This window comes from Theropithecus gelada, chromosome 8 (assembly GCF_003255815.1).
Source record: "Theropithecus gelada isolate Dixy chromosome 8, Tgel_1.0, whole genome shotgun sequence".
Classification (NCBI taxonomy): domain Eukaryota; kingdom Metazoa; phylum Chordata; class Mammalia; order Primates; family Cercopithecidae; genus Theropithecus; species Theropithecus gelada.
This window is the reverse complement of record NC_037676.1, coordinates 143,226,866-143,241,433: the sequence shown is the minus strand read 5'-3', so window position 1 is coordinate 143,241,433 and position 14,568 is coordinate 143,226,866. Positions and strand designations below refer to the sequence as shown.

General features: G+C 46.1%; 1 protein-coding gene across 1 annotated transcript in view; it reads left to right on the top strand.

Moving 5' to 3' along the window:
- The first annotated feature begins 14,273 nt into the window (after window positions 1-14,273).
- Window positions 14,274-14,568, top strand: part of PTK2 (protein tyrosine kinase 2) — a 358,952-nt gene continuing 358,657 nt past the window's right edge. The window contains exon 1 of the mRNA XM_025395124.1: window positions 14,274-14,375. The gene's annotated coding sequence lies outside the window, so the exon portion shown is untranslated. The remainder of the gene's footprint in view (window positions 14,376-14,568) is intronic.

Sequence of the window (14,568 nt, the reverse complement as noted above, 5' to 3'; positions counted from 1 at the left end):
GTCTGGGTTGTTTCATGTTAGAAAGAGGCAGGTACACACCAAGCCAGACAAGAGGCCCTAGGGCAGGGGACAAAAGGTTTGACCCTAGGCAGTCTCTTAACCTTGCTGTGCCTCAGTTTTCTTATCTACAAAATGAAATAATAACATCTAATATGTAAGTGACAACAAGAGAATATGAACTCACATGCCTGAGATCTAACAGGTGCTCAAAGACTGTAGTCATGATCGTTGAGATTCATATCAGAGGAAACAAAAAGTAGGCACAGAATTAATCGGTGCTTAGAATGAATTTCATTTTGCTGGTCTAAAATGGAGCTTTGTTTTAAATGGCCCTGTCTTATTTGTTTCCAAATCATGACAGTATCATCTTATCAAATGAGATAGCATGTAGACAGACAATGGTATGCTTGTAAATTAACAACAGGTTCTTGGTGGGGAGGATCCCGATTTACGGTGTTTGTCAGTTTCCGTAGTGTAAATGTTTCCACCATGACCAATTTTAGGCTATCAATGTGATGTTACTGAATGCAGAGTTGGGAAGAAGGAGGCATGGTAGCTCATTTACACAGTTTTATTCCCACCATATAGATAACAATAGACAAAAGCATAGGTACTTGGCCGGGCGTGGTGGCTCAAACCTGTAATCCCAGCACTTTGGGAGGCCGAGACGGGCGGATCATGAGGTCAGGAGATCGAGACCATCCTGGCTAACACGGTGAAACCCCGTCTCTAATAAAAAATACAAAAAACTACCGGGTGAGGTGGCAGGCGCCTGTAGTCCCAGCTACTCGGGAGGCCGAGACAGGAGAATGGCGTAAACCCGGGAGGCGGAGCTTGCAGTGAGCTGAGATCCGGCCACTGCACTCCAGCCCAGGCAACAGAGCGAGACTCTGTCTCAAAAAAAAAAAAAAAAGTACTATGTAGTAAAGCAATTAGGGAGTGCCGAGTTGTAAATATCTTTTACTTTCTTTCTTTCTTTTTTTTTTTTTTTTTTTTTTTGAGACAGGGTCTCTCTCCGTTGCTTAGGCCCAGGCTGGAATGCAGTGGTGCGACCTCGGCTCACTGCAACCTCTGCCTCCCGGGTTCAAGAGATTCTTCTGCCTCAGCCTCCCAAGTAGCTGTGATTACAGGCACCTGCCACCATGCCCAGCTAATTTTTTTTTTTTTTTTTTTTGAGACAGAGTCTTGCTCTATTGCCCAGGCTGGAGTGCAGTGGTGCGATCTCGGCTCACTGCAAGCTCCACCTCCTGGGTTCACGCCGTTCTCCTGCCTCAGCCTCCCGAGTAGCTGGGTAATTTTTGTATTTTTGGTAGAGACGGGGTTTCACCATGTTAGCCAGGCTGGTTTCAAACTCCTGACCTCAAGTGATCCACCTGCCTCAGCCTCCCAAAGTGCTAGGATTACAGGCATGAGCCACCACGCCTGGCCACCTTTGTTTTTCATAGAATTTATTGTTTTAAAATGTCTATGTTTAACCATCAGCTCTCATGAGTCAGCATAGCTAGCTCCGACACTCACCGCTTCATGCAGAGTACCTGGTGTGGAGAGCGGTACACAGCAAGAGCTCAAAGTATGTCCATCCCTTTTCTCCAGCTCTGACATCATCTCACCTGCTATAAGGTGAGAGGAAAAGAGAGAAGAGGGGAACGACGGTGGAAGAAAATGCAAGAGGAACCACAGTAAGATGGAGCATGAGCTCAGTCTGGAAGGTTCTAGACCTTTCAGAGATGAAGAATTTCTATAAAATGAACTAAAGTGTGGATCCATGGGGGATGCTTGTTTCCTGTGGCTGCCTTACACCAACGCTCTTCCACCAGTATGAGACTCCCAGGGAGTGGACAGGACTCTTCCTCCCACTATAGAAACCCAACAAGGATTCTCCTGCTCTCTCCCCCTGGCAGCCAGGGCACGGAACTACACCAGCCGATTGAAGGCACCTAGGTGGAAGTTTCAATCTTGAGCAGTGATGGGAAGATAAGATCACTGCAAGAATAGATTCCTGGCCGGGCGTGGTGACTCATGCCTTTAATCTCAGCACTTTGGGAGGCTGAGGCAGGCAGATCACTTGAGGTCAGGAATTCGAGACCAGCCTGACCAACATGATGAAACGCCATCTCTACTAAAAATACAAAAATTAGCTGGGGGTGGTGGCGCATGCCTGTAGTCCCTGCTACTCAGGAGGCTGAAGCAGGAGAATCGCTTGAACCTGAGAGGCGGAGGTGGCACGTGCCTGTAGTCCCTGCTACTCAGGAGGCTGAGGCAGGAGAATCACTTGAACCTGGGAGGTGGAGGTTGCAGTCAGCTGAGATCGCACCACTGCACTCCAGGCTGGGTGACAGAGTGAGCCTTGGTCTCAAAAAAAAAAAAAAAAAAAAAAGACTAGATTCCAGGTGGTATATGTGGCAGGGCAGGTGTTCTTCTAGAAAGCCCCCAATCTCCTGCTCCTCAGTTTCCCTTTGACTCACTGAGTCCCCCCAGAATCCTTCTGTGGCAGATCCTCCTGGGTGCTTCCTCAATTTCATTCTAATATATTTTTTTTCCAATTTGTGATTTTCTGGCTAAAAGACTTCATTTCCCATCCTCCTTTAAAGCTGGTGTGGTCGTGTGAGTGGGTTCCTGCTTAAGGAGTGTATACAAGAGCATAAGGTGGAGCCTTTGGGAAAGTGCCATTTGGCTACTCCCCCTTCTTCCTTCCTGCTGCATGGAACGTGGAAGCAATGGCCGGAGCTCTAGCAGCTATCCTAGATCCTGAGATGATCTTGAGAATGGAAGTCATGCTTGGTGGAGCAAAAACATAGAGTCTGGGGCTCTGATACACTTATGGAGTCTCCAGATCAGTTCTCTTCTTTCTGCCTCTGGGTTTTGTGTAACAGAATTAACCCCTATATTTTCCCTGTTGTAGCTGGGACTTTTAACCACAGCTGAAGCTAATCCTACTGATAGACCTTCCAGTAAACCCCTTCTTGGGTTGGTTTCTGTAGGTAGCAGCCTTACTAACTCACATTCCATTTGTTCTCTCCTCCACAATCTCAAGCCCCACATTCTGGCTGGCCAAGTCTGGCCTGCCTTGTTAATGACCCAGCCGAGCCTGCCGTCCTCCCCAAAGGATATGTCATCTCACACTCCTGTGTCCCTGCACATGCTGTGCCTTCTGCAACGGATGTCCTTTCCTGACCTTGTCTACTTTTAACACTCGATGCAAACATCACCTGTGCAGCAACATGGCTTGGATGGCTCTGTGTCATAATTACCTGTTTACTTGTCTGTTCTCTACCAGACTGTGAGCAACCTGGTGTTTAGCATGCTGCGCAGCGAGTCCTGGGGCTCAACGCATGTGGCTTGAACGAGGGAATGAACATTATAGACATGCGAGGTGATCTCAAGTGTTATAACTAGATCCATCAATCTCTTGCCCAGGCCTGCTGCCTACCTGGCTGTTTTCACGCATGGAAGAGATTTCTGTGCGTCACCAGGGCTCATTTCCTGCCATAAGGCACTGCTGTCCCTCATCCATTCCAAACACCAGTCTGATTCTGAATGCATGATGTGAGACTTGAAGGTGTTTGGGACATTAACATTGTCCCTAAAAGCAACAGAATAAATAAAGTAATGGATTATTACTCAAAGCAAAATAAATAAATATCCATCCCTATTGATATAAATGACTGAATAAAATAACGAATACGGGAGGAGACAAATCTCTTATGCAGAAGAATCCCAATTATTTATGTGGATATCCCACCCTCATGGTGGGGGAGCATCACTCTTCATTCTTGAGGTATGGCTGAAGTATGGGTGCATATAGTGGCTTCTTCCCAAAGCGTAGAGTTTTCAAGGAAGGGTGGGGAGGGTTACTATAAGTTGGAGAAAACTGACAGACACTACTTAGCCAGTGAAAAAGGTCAACACCAACAGTCACAATTCAGGCCGATAGTATGTGCCCTCGATAAGATATGAGAACAATGGCATTCACCTCTGTGGTCCTCCTCCTGATAACCTATAATTCCAGGCTTGTCAATGGAAAAAATCAGACAGATTCCAATGGTGGCTCATCCTACAATAACATCCAACCAGTAGTCCTCAACACTGTCAAAAAAACAAGAAAATTCTGCTGGGTGCAGTGGCATGCACCTATAGTCCTAGCTACTTGAGAGGCTGAAGTGGGTGGATCTCTTGAGCCCAGAATTTCAAGGCTAGCCTAGGCCACGTGCAGTGGCTCACACCAGTAATCCCAACACTTTGGGAGGCTGAAGCGGGCAGATCACCTGAGGTCAGGAGTTCCAGACCAGCCTAACATGGTGAAACCCTGTCTCTGCTAAAAATACAAAAATTAGCTGGGCGTGGTGGTGCACACCTGTAGCTACTCAGGAGGCTGAGGCATGAGAATCGCTTGAACCCAGGAGGTGGAGGTTACAGTGAGCCGAGATCACACCACTGCACTCTAGCCTGGGTGACAGAGTGAGACTGTCTCAAAAAAAAAAAAAAAGAAAGAAAGAAAGAAAGAAAGAAAAGCTAGCCTAAGCAACATAGCAAGACCTCATCTCTCTCTCTCTCTTTTTTTTTTTTTGAGACAGAGTCTCATTCGTGCCCAGGATGGAATGTGGTGGCGAGATCTCGACTCACTGCAACCTCTGCCTCCCAGGTTCAAGCGATTCTCCTGCCTCAGCCTTCCGAGTAGCTGGAATTACAGGCATGTGCCACCATGCCCGGCTAATTTTTGTATTTTTAGTAGAGACGGGGTTTCACCATGTTGACCAGGCTGGTCTCGAACTCCTGACCTCAGGTGATTCACCTGCCTTGGCCTCCCAAAGTGCTGGGATTACAGGTGTGAACCACTATGCCCGGCCTCATCTCTTAAATAAATAAATAAAACAAGAAAATTCTGAGAAATGGTCAAAGCCAAGAAGAGACTTAGGAGACATGATGATTGAATGTTATATGGTGTCCTGGATGGGATCCTGGATGGGATCCTACTGAAATACATTCGGTAAAAATGAAGGAAATACAAATTAATTATGGACTTTTGTTAATAATAATGTATCAATATTTGTTAATTAATTGTAACAAATGTATTTTACTAATGCAAGATGTTAATAATAGGGGAAACTGGTGTGGAGTATATGGGATCTCTGTACCATCATCTTGATTTTTGTGCACATCTAAATCTTTTCTAAAAAGTTCTATTAAAAAGAAAAAAATAATGTTCTCAAGACACTTGGGAGAGAAACAACAACAATATCTATTATTAACTGGGGGGCCCATAACCTCAGATATGTTGCCAATGATCCTTTTTTATTTTTTTTTCATTTTAACTGTTGTACAATATTTATCTCAGTCAATGATCTTCAGCAACTCTATGGGTAGGTGTCTCTATCAGTCAGGGTCATTTGTTAGCAATACAGGTCAACTCTGGCCGATTTCAAGGTAACCAGAAAGGGGAGGACAAGGCACAGTCCTAGCACTGAGGGACAGCAGGCAGGCAGCCGGGCCAGCTCTGCAGGAGCCACACCGGTGCTCATGTGGGAGCTTGGGATCGCTGTCTCATGGAAATGCCTCAGTTCTGGTTGCCTTTTCTCTCTGAGACTCCAGAGTGGCATTTCTGGGAGAGAGTCAACGGCACAGAAAGCTGGGTTCCATACTTGCCAACATCTCAAGTTGGGCCAACCCTTAGCAACCCTACAGGGCCCATGAAATGTAGGTGAGGCGTGTTCCTGAGGGAAAAGCGGGGTCCTAGTACCAGAACAAGGAGGCGAGGAGGGGATCTCCAGTATCCCTTCTCTTTCTACTGGCAAAAAGCCCCCTCCCACTTCATGTCCCTGTGGTTTGGGTTGACTCTACCTCCAGTTTCGGGCCAGGTGTAGAGCCCGAGCCTGGCCAATCAAAGCAAAGGAGACTTTGGCTTCAGCTGCTGGAAAAGGCGCAGGCTTTTCTACATGGGTCGTTGAAGGGACAGGATAGAAACTGTGGATGGGGGCATTTTATTATCACAGGGGGAGAGCTGTGTGAGACTTGAATGTAAGGCTGAGAGATGGAGTGAAAGTTCTCAACAGATATGCCTCAGTCAGCCAGACTCTGACTCCGAAGTTCCAAGAGTGAGTCAGTTCCTTTTTTTTTTGTAAAAATGTATGATTCAATGATTTGTAGTATAGAGTTATGTAACCATCACCATTATCTCATTTAGCATGATATTCGCATCAGTTGAACACGGCAGTTGAAGGATATTTTGAAACATTCAACCATTGTCTTTGGATTTGCATACTGTATATGCAAAAGTTGTATATATTATATACAGGTAGAAGTAACATGTGAAGAATGACACCAATTCTTGATATTGCTGACTAGAAAAATATTAAATATGAGAATGCAAATAAATTTGTTAAAATTTAAGCAAGATTTAATTATAATTTTGACATTAAATTTAAAAATTTCAACTGTATTTAAATTTGATATAAAATTAATATATTTTGATATCAAATTAATATATTTGATATAAAATTAATGTTTGATATTAATTAATTATAGTTTGTACTTAACTTTTCATTTAATAGAAGATTTGGAATAGAAATACAGCCATAGAAACAAATAGTTGTTTTGTAAATATATATGAAAATATTAATTTTTTATTGTTCACATTGCCCTTATATATTCTATTCTGGTGAAAGCATATTGAAATATGCACATTTTGAACAGAATCAAGTCTTTTTAGTATTTTATGTTTTTAACTTTGTTTTTGAGATAGGGCCTCACTTTGTTGTCCAGGCTGGAGTGTGGTGGCACAATCTTTGCTCACTGCAGCCTCAACCTCCTGGGCTCAAGTGATTCTCCCATCTCAGCCCCCCGAGTAGCTGAGACTACAGGCATGTGCCACTATGCCATGCTAATTTTTGTATTTTTTGTAGAGATAGGGTTTTGCCATGTTGCCCAGACTGGTCTGGAACTCCCGAGCTCAATCGATCCGCCCTCCTCGACCTCCCAAATTGCTGGAGATTACAGGCATGAGCCACTGCACCTGGCCCAAGTCTTCTTTTGTTAATCATTTATTTATTTATTTATTTATTATTTTGACACGGAGCTTCCCTCTTGTTGCCCAGGCTAGAGTGCAATGGTGTGATCTCCGCCTCCCGGATTCAAATGATTCTCCTGACTCAGCCTCCCAAGTAGCTGGGATTACAAGCATGCACCATCACGTCCAGCTAATTTTGTATTTTTAGTAGAGATGGGGTTTCTCCATGTTGGTCAGGCTGGTCTCGAACTCCCAGCTTCAGGTGATCTGCCTGCCTTGGCCTCCCAAAGTGCTAGGATTTCAGGCATGAGCCACAGTGCCTGGCCTTGTTAATCTTTTGAATTAATGCTGCCCACAGTTTGTTGCATGGAACTGCAGCTGCTCTGCACACTGTTATCAACTCCTAGCAGGATAAGTACAGAAATTAAGAATTTTAGAAACTTTCAAAGCAATTTGACACAGTTGTTTTGACTCTAATAACAAAAATTGGCTCATGCCTGAAATCCCAGCACTTTGGGAGGCTGAAGTGGGAGGATCACTTGAGCCCAGGAGTTTGAGACTAGCCTGGGCAACACAGCAAGACCCCATCTCCACAAAAAACAAACAAACAAAAAAATTGGCTGAGTGTGATGGCACATGCCTGTGTTCCAGCTAATCCGGAGGCCAGGGCAGGAGGATTGCTTGAGCCCAGGAGGTCAAGGCTGCAGTGAGCCATGATCATACCACTGCATTGGAGCCTGGGCAACAGAGCAAGACCCTGTCTCAAAAAAAAAAATTGAGGCTTGTGTCTTGTATGTCTTTACTATGTATGTATGTATGTATGTATGTATGTACGTATTTGAGACAGGGTCTCACTCCGTCGCCCAGGCTGGAGTGCAGTGGTGTGATCCTGCCTCACTGCAACCTCTGCCTTCCAGGTTCAAGTGATTCTCGTGCCTCAGCCTCCTGAGTAGCTGAGACTATAGGTGTATGCCACCATGCCTAGCTAATTTTTGTATTTTTGGTAGAGACGGGATTTCGCCATGTTGTCCAGGCTGGTCTCAAACTCCTGACCTCAGGTGATACACCCACCTTGGCCTCCCAAAGTTCTGGGATTACAGGCATGAGTCACTGCACCTGGCCTGTCTTTACTTTTTACATTCTTCATTTCTAATTTTTAAATTACATTTTACAAAAGTATGAGTCCACAAAACATTAAAAAACAAAAACAAAAACAAAAAAACTGCTCCATACTACAGACAGTTTGAGAAGCATTGCTTTAGATCATTGAGAATTAGCACAAGTGGGGTCCGGTGGCTCACACCTGTAATCCCACCACTTGGAGAGGCTGAGGCGAGACGATGGCTTGAGCTCAAGAGTTCGAGACCAGCCTGGGCAACATGGCAAAACCCTATCTCTACAAAAGATACAAACACGCATCTGTAGCCCCAGCTACTCGGGAGGCTGAGGTGGGAGGATCACTTGAGCCCTGGAGGCAGAGGTTGCAGTGAGCTGAGATTGTGCCACTGCACTCCAGCCTGGATGACAAAGTGAGATCCCATCTCCAAAACAAACAGACAAACAAACAAACAACTCCGAAAATACAAAAATGGAGCTCAGGAAAAAAAAAAAAAAAAAAAAAAAAAACCAAAACAACAAACAAACAAACAAAAAACAAAGCTGAGAAGAAGAAAGAAACGGGAACTCTTCTAAGTGGCAGTCTGTTTACATTTTACAAACTGAAACAACGGAAGCCTCCTGTTGAACATAATTCCAACAAGATTTGCAAGATTTGCAGAGAGGACATTTCTTTAATGAGGAGTTAATACTAACCAAAACAATGAAAAAGATCAAGAAAGGGAATTTTAGGCTGGGCATGGTGGCTCACACCTGTAATCCTAGCACTTTGGGAGGCAGAGGCGGGCGGATCACCTAAAGTTAGGAGTTCGAGACCAGCCTGGACAACATGGTGAGACCCCATCTCTACTAAAACAGTACAAAAATTAGCTGGGCATGGTTATGAATGCCTGTAATCCCAGCTACTTGGAAGGCTGAGGAGGCATGAGAATCACTTGAAACCGGGAGGCAGAGGTTGCAATGGGCTAAGATTGTGCCACTGTACTCCAGTCTGGGCAACAGAGCAAGACTCTCTCTCAAAAAAAAAAAAAAAAAAAAAAAGAAAGAAAGAAAAAAAGAAAAGAAAGAAAGGGAATTTTATCAGTTCCATGACTAGAACTGCTCTGATGGCATCCCTGCAACTGCATGGTCTTTATAAAGTGAAGAACTTATGGCAGGGAGAAGCCATGTAGGCCTCACCTCCTCACCTAGACTCTTTCTAGTCGCCTTCAGGGCAGGCATGAAGACACAAGCCTGTAATTCCAGCAGGTGCTGTGGTGCTGTGAGCACCATTTCAGAGCCAGACAAGCTGGGTTTGAATCCTGGCTCTGTTCCTTACTTGCTGGGTAGACTGGAGCTGGATAGTCATCACCTTCTGGACTCAATTTACCCATCTGTAAAACATGCTTAGTAATACTTATCTAAGGCAGTCGTGAAAAGTAAATGAGATAATAAATGATTTGAGGCAGAATTCCCCAGAAAATGTGAACATTTTTCCCCTCTAAAGGCTGTTGTAGGGACAGTAGCAGGTACAGAGTACTCATTAGCTCTAGATGAACTGTGATTGGAGCCTTTGCTACCAGGTCCAGACCGAAGGGGTATCTCAGGTCAGGCAGGTGGGGATTGTTCCTGGCCTGGACCTGCTGAGCCTTGCAGAGGGGAGGATTTTCCTTCACATGCAGTATTTTGGAGGAGGGGGTTTGGGGGTAGGAGTGGGCTTGGGGCCCAGGCCAGGGAGCAGTATCCCTGGGACAGACCCCTACGGTGAGGTCCTGCTCTAGGCAGCTCAGCCTCCCGACAGGGCTTGCTCACTTCCACTCAGGGGAACTTGGAGGCACTGAGTATGGATGAGACCTAGAAGAGGCCCTGTTAGTGCCTCTTGCACCACAGGGTCCTGGAACACCCTGGTGGGGTAAACTGGGTGCAATCTATGTGAGCAGGAGGGGCTGGGATGCTCTTCAACCTAGGAAGAGTTGTTCCCACGTCCCCGCAGGAGATGGGCACCCCTGCGGGACCCCTCTTCCCCCTATCTCTGCATTCCTACGTGACGTGTCTGTGGAAAGTGAAATTTCAACTTGTAGTAAAACCTGCATAGAGGCCAGGCATGGTGGCTCACGCCTGTAATCCCAGCACTTTGGGAGGCCGAGACGGGAGGATTATTTCAGGTCAGGAGTTCGAGACCAGCCTGGCCAACATAGTGAAACCCTGTCTCTATTAAAAATACAAAAATTAGCCGGGCATGGTGGCGGGCACCTATAATCCCTGCTACTCCAGAGGCTGAGGCATGAGAATCACTTGAACCCAGGAGGCAGAGATTGCAGTGAGTTGAGATTGCACCATTGCACACCAGCCTGGGCAATAGAATGAGACTCAGTCTCCAAAAAAAAAAAAAAAAAAAACCAACAACCCTGCATAGCCTAATTATTCTGTGAGCCCAGAATGTTCCTGAATAGTGACCACGGATTTGTTTTGCTCACTCCTGGGCAAGCTGCAAGTGGTGACTGTGGCCTCAGCAGAGGGCAAGGGCCCATTTGACTTTATATGGGACAGAATTTGGAGGTGGGAATCTGTCTTCAGCCCCCTCCTCTATGCCTGCTTTCCTTCTAGATGTCTTCCCTAGGGGCATCCTCTGCCCCTGCCTTCTGCTCTTCCACTCTCCCCATTTTACAGAGGAGGAAGCTGAGACTCCGGGAGGTTGAGCAGCCTGCTTGGGGCCATGGGGTTGTCACGTGGGGGAGCTGGGATTGGAGGTCAGGTCTGTCAGACCCTTTCTCCATTCCACCACTCTCCAGATTCTTGAGGCCCAGCATGCCGTGGCGATGTGAGAGGCCCATAGCTCTCAGGGGGACATTTAACTGGATTGAAAAGTACCCCAGGCACCTGTCCCCTGGGTCTCACTTTCTCTCATTACAGCTTCTCCAGACAGATCTGCAGGGTGGTCAGCTGTGATGTGGCCAGGAACCTGGGCTTCAGCGTCTCTTCTGTGATATCAGCTTCCACGCCCCCATGACTGTGCATCCACCCCTGGCCTTAATGTGTGTTTCTGCTTCTCCAGCGTGAGTGAGCCCCTCCTGGGAGGGAGCCCTTAGCCGACCAGGGAGGTGGGGGGCTTTTCAAGGGGGAACTGCTCCCAGGCTCAGCGCAGCTGCTCTGCCAAGACACAGGAAGCTCTTCCTGAAAGCTTCCCACGCAAGGTCAGCGCTCAGCCCATCTGGCGCAGTGCAGGAAGGGGAGAAGCCAAATTGTGTTCTCTGCTTTGTTTTTTTGTATGGGGTATGAGTGCATCAGAGACTGTGCTGGGGAGAGGAAGGAGCACAGGCTTTGCAGTTGGACAGATGCAGCCTTGAGTTCCAGCCCTGCTATCTGACTCATTGCTGCTGCTGCTGCCTTTTTTTTTTTTTTTTTTTCTGAGCAGTAGTTCTCAGTAGTTCTCTTTTCTTTCTTTCTTTTTTTTTTTTTTGAGATGGAGTCTTGCTTCTTTGCCCAGGCTGGAGTGCAATGGGCCAACCTCAGCTCACTGCAACCTCTGCCTCCTGGGTTCAAGCAATTCTCCTGCCTCAGCCTCCCAAGTAGCTGGGATTACAGGCATGTGCCACCATGCCCAGCTAATTTTTGTATTTTTAGTAGAGACAGGGTTTCACTGTGGTTAGCCAGGCTGGTATCGAACTCCTGACCTCAAGTAATCTGCCTGCTTTGGCCTCCCAAAGTGCTGGGATTATAGGCGTGAGCCACTGCGCCTGGCCATCTGAGCAGTAGTTTTCAAATTTATAAAATGGAGGTGCTGATAATAGCGTCTACATCACAGGGTTGCTATGAGGTCTAGAGACAGTGTATACAGGTTCTGACCCACGGAGACTGAGAGAAGTCAGCCTTCCTTGACTCTGTGCTCTGGTGGTCCTTTGAATACCCCCTCCATCATCATGCAAATTATTAGTAATCCATAAAGCAATGCTATAGTCAATCAATAACACCTATATATGCTAAGCACCCTGCTGTTTTATGAGAATGGTTTGTTTCCTCTACAACCTAATTTTTTTTTTTTTTTTTTTGAGATGGAGTCTCGCTCTGTCGCCCAGTATGGAGTGTAGTGGTGCCATCTCCACTCACTGCAAGCTCCGCCTCCCGGGTTCACACCATTCTTCTGCCTCAGCCTCCTGAGTAGCTGGGACTACAGATGCCCACCACCACACCTGGCTAATTTTTTTGTACTTTTAGTAGAGACGGGGTTTTACTGTGTTAGCCAGGATGGTCTCGATCTCCTGACCTCATGATCCGCCCGCCCTGGCCTCCCAAAGTGCTGCAATTACAGGCGTGAGCCACCACGCCTGGCCTCTCTACAACCTAATTTTAATGTACATCCTTTAGAGTCTCCATTTTACAGATGAGAAATTGAGGCTCAGAGACATTATACAACCTTCACAGGTTTATTGGTGAATGGTTAAACTTGAGCCTGGGTCTGTGCCAATGTTCATCTTACTCCTCAGCCTGAGTTCTTAGACACCACAAAGTATGCCCAAGAGGTAAGACAAGCCACTGTTTCCTAGGTTTGTCCCTTTTCCCGTTTGTATCTCTGTCTGCCCTTCTCCTTTGCATCACTTCTTCCCACCCTTTTCTGATTTTCTTCTTTTATTCAGCATAATAATAATCAAAGCTACCCTTCAAGAACGTCAGTTTCAAATGTATCATGGCAGAGTCCAGGAAACAATATTGTGTAACACACTACCTTAAAACCTAAAGGCTTAAAACCACATGTATTTTATTGGCTCACAATTCCGTGGTTTGGCAATTTGGGCTGGGTTCAGCTGGGCAGTTCTTCCATCAGTCTCTCCAGGTCTTATGTAGCTGCAGTGGGCTGAATGCTTCACAGGGGCTGGGAGGTCTAGCACAGCTCACTCATGTGTCTGGAGGTGGCAGCTTGCTGGCCAGGGTGCTCAGTTCTCTTCCACACGGCCTCCTCATGAGGCTAGCTTGGGCTGAAGAGGGGGAAAGTGAAAGCAGCATGGCCTCTTGAGGCCTAGGCTTGGAATTTGTACAGTGTCACTTGTGACACATCCTATTGGTCAAAGCAAGTTACAAGATCCATCCACATTCAAGGGGTGAATAAATTCCACCTCTTCTTGGGAAAAGTGTCAAATGATTGATGGCCATTTTTAGTCTACCATGCTAAGTGCAGCCCCTTCCCCCAAAGTTATCCTTAATGCAGTCCCTTTGTGCCTCCACTCCCTTCTTTTAATTCCCATGCTCTTCTTATCCTTGTTATAATAAGCTCTCACTTCACATCACCCAAAGCTTTGTTCATTCACTGGACAAATACTTATTGTGTGCCAGGACCTATTAGTGAACAAAACAAAGCCCTTGCTCTAATGAATCTAAGATTCTAGTGGAGAGAGCAGACAATCAAGAAATAAACAAGAACACAGTGTTGGGCCATGGTGAACAATAGTTGCTTTGGAGAACAACAGAACAGACTAAGTGTGGACTGTGTGTGAGGATGGCAGGGCAGTGGGTGGTTCCTATTATATACAGAGTGGTCGGCTGGTATCAATGAGGTGACATAAAAGCAGGGTCTTGAACGAAGTGAGGAGCAAGAAGTTCCAGACAGAGCAAACAGCACGCACAGAGGCCTGAGGCTGGCATGGAGAGGCAATTCCTTACAAGTTTATATGTAGTAAAAAGTAACAAAACCCAGAAAAACACCAACTTTAATACATCTCATTAAAGAACAATAAAACCCAAAACATTTAAATATGGTAAAATCTTGATAAGCAAAAGCTTTTTTACTTGATTTTTACTTGATTTATAGCTCCTAATGTAATGACGTGTGTCACCTCTCTGGGCTTCAGGGTGTTCACCTTTGAAAAAGGCCTCCCGTGCTTGTCTGTCCTGCCTCCTGGCTTGCGGTTAGCATCAAAATGACACCATAAAAATGAAAGTTGCAGCCTTGAGGGTTCTTCTGGTTTCATTTCCGACCGCAAGGTTGCCAGAGTGACTTTTTTTTTTTAAGTAACACAAATCAGTTATCACTTCCTGCTTAAAGCCCTCCAAAGGCTCTCTGTTGCCTAAAGTATAAACTCCAGGCACCTAAGCAAGGCCCCGCGCAGCCGTCTGCATTTTTCAATCCCTCCAACCTCGCCTTTTGCTATTTCCCCCACCCCACCTACGGCACGTTCCAGTCATAACCAACCAGCTCCTCGCTGACAAACTGGCTCACACCGCGGAAGCCCGGGTCGGTGTCGGGGCGAGCCTTCCCTCCTTCGCCTGGAGGAGTCCGTCTCAGGTCTGTAGGCCTCAGGAGGGACTGCGGGGCTCGTTCCCTGCTGGCGTTCATTTAGGTAACCTGTCTACCTCCAGTGGACTTCTAAGTCCCTTTCATGATTTTTCATCTTCCAAAATCAAATCATGGCCCAGCCCAACTTAGCTATAATGCCATGAAAAGAATCTCTGAGCCTCAGTTTCCTTATCTGCAAAAA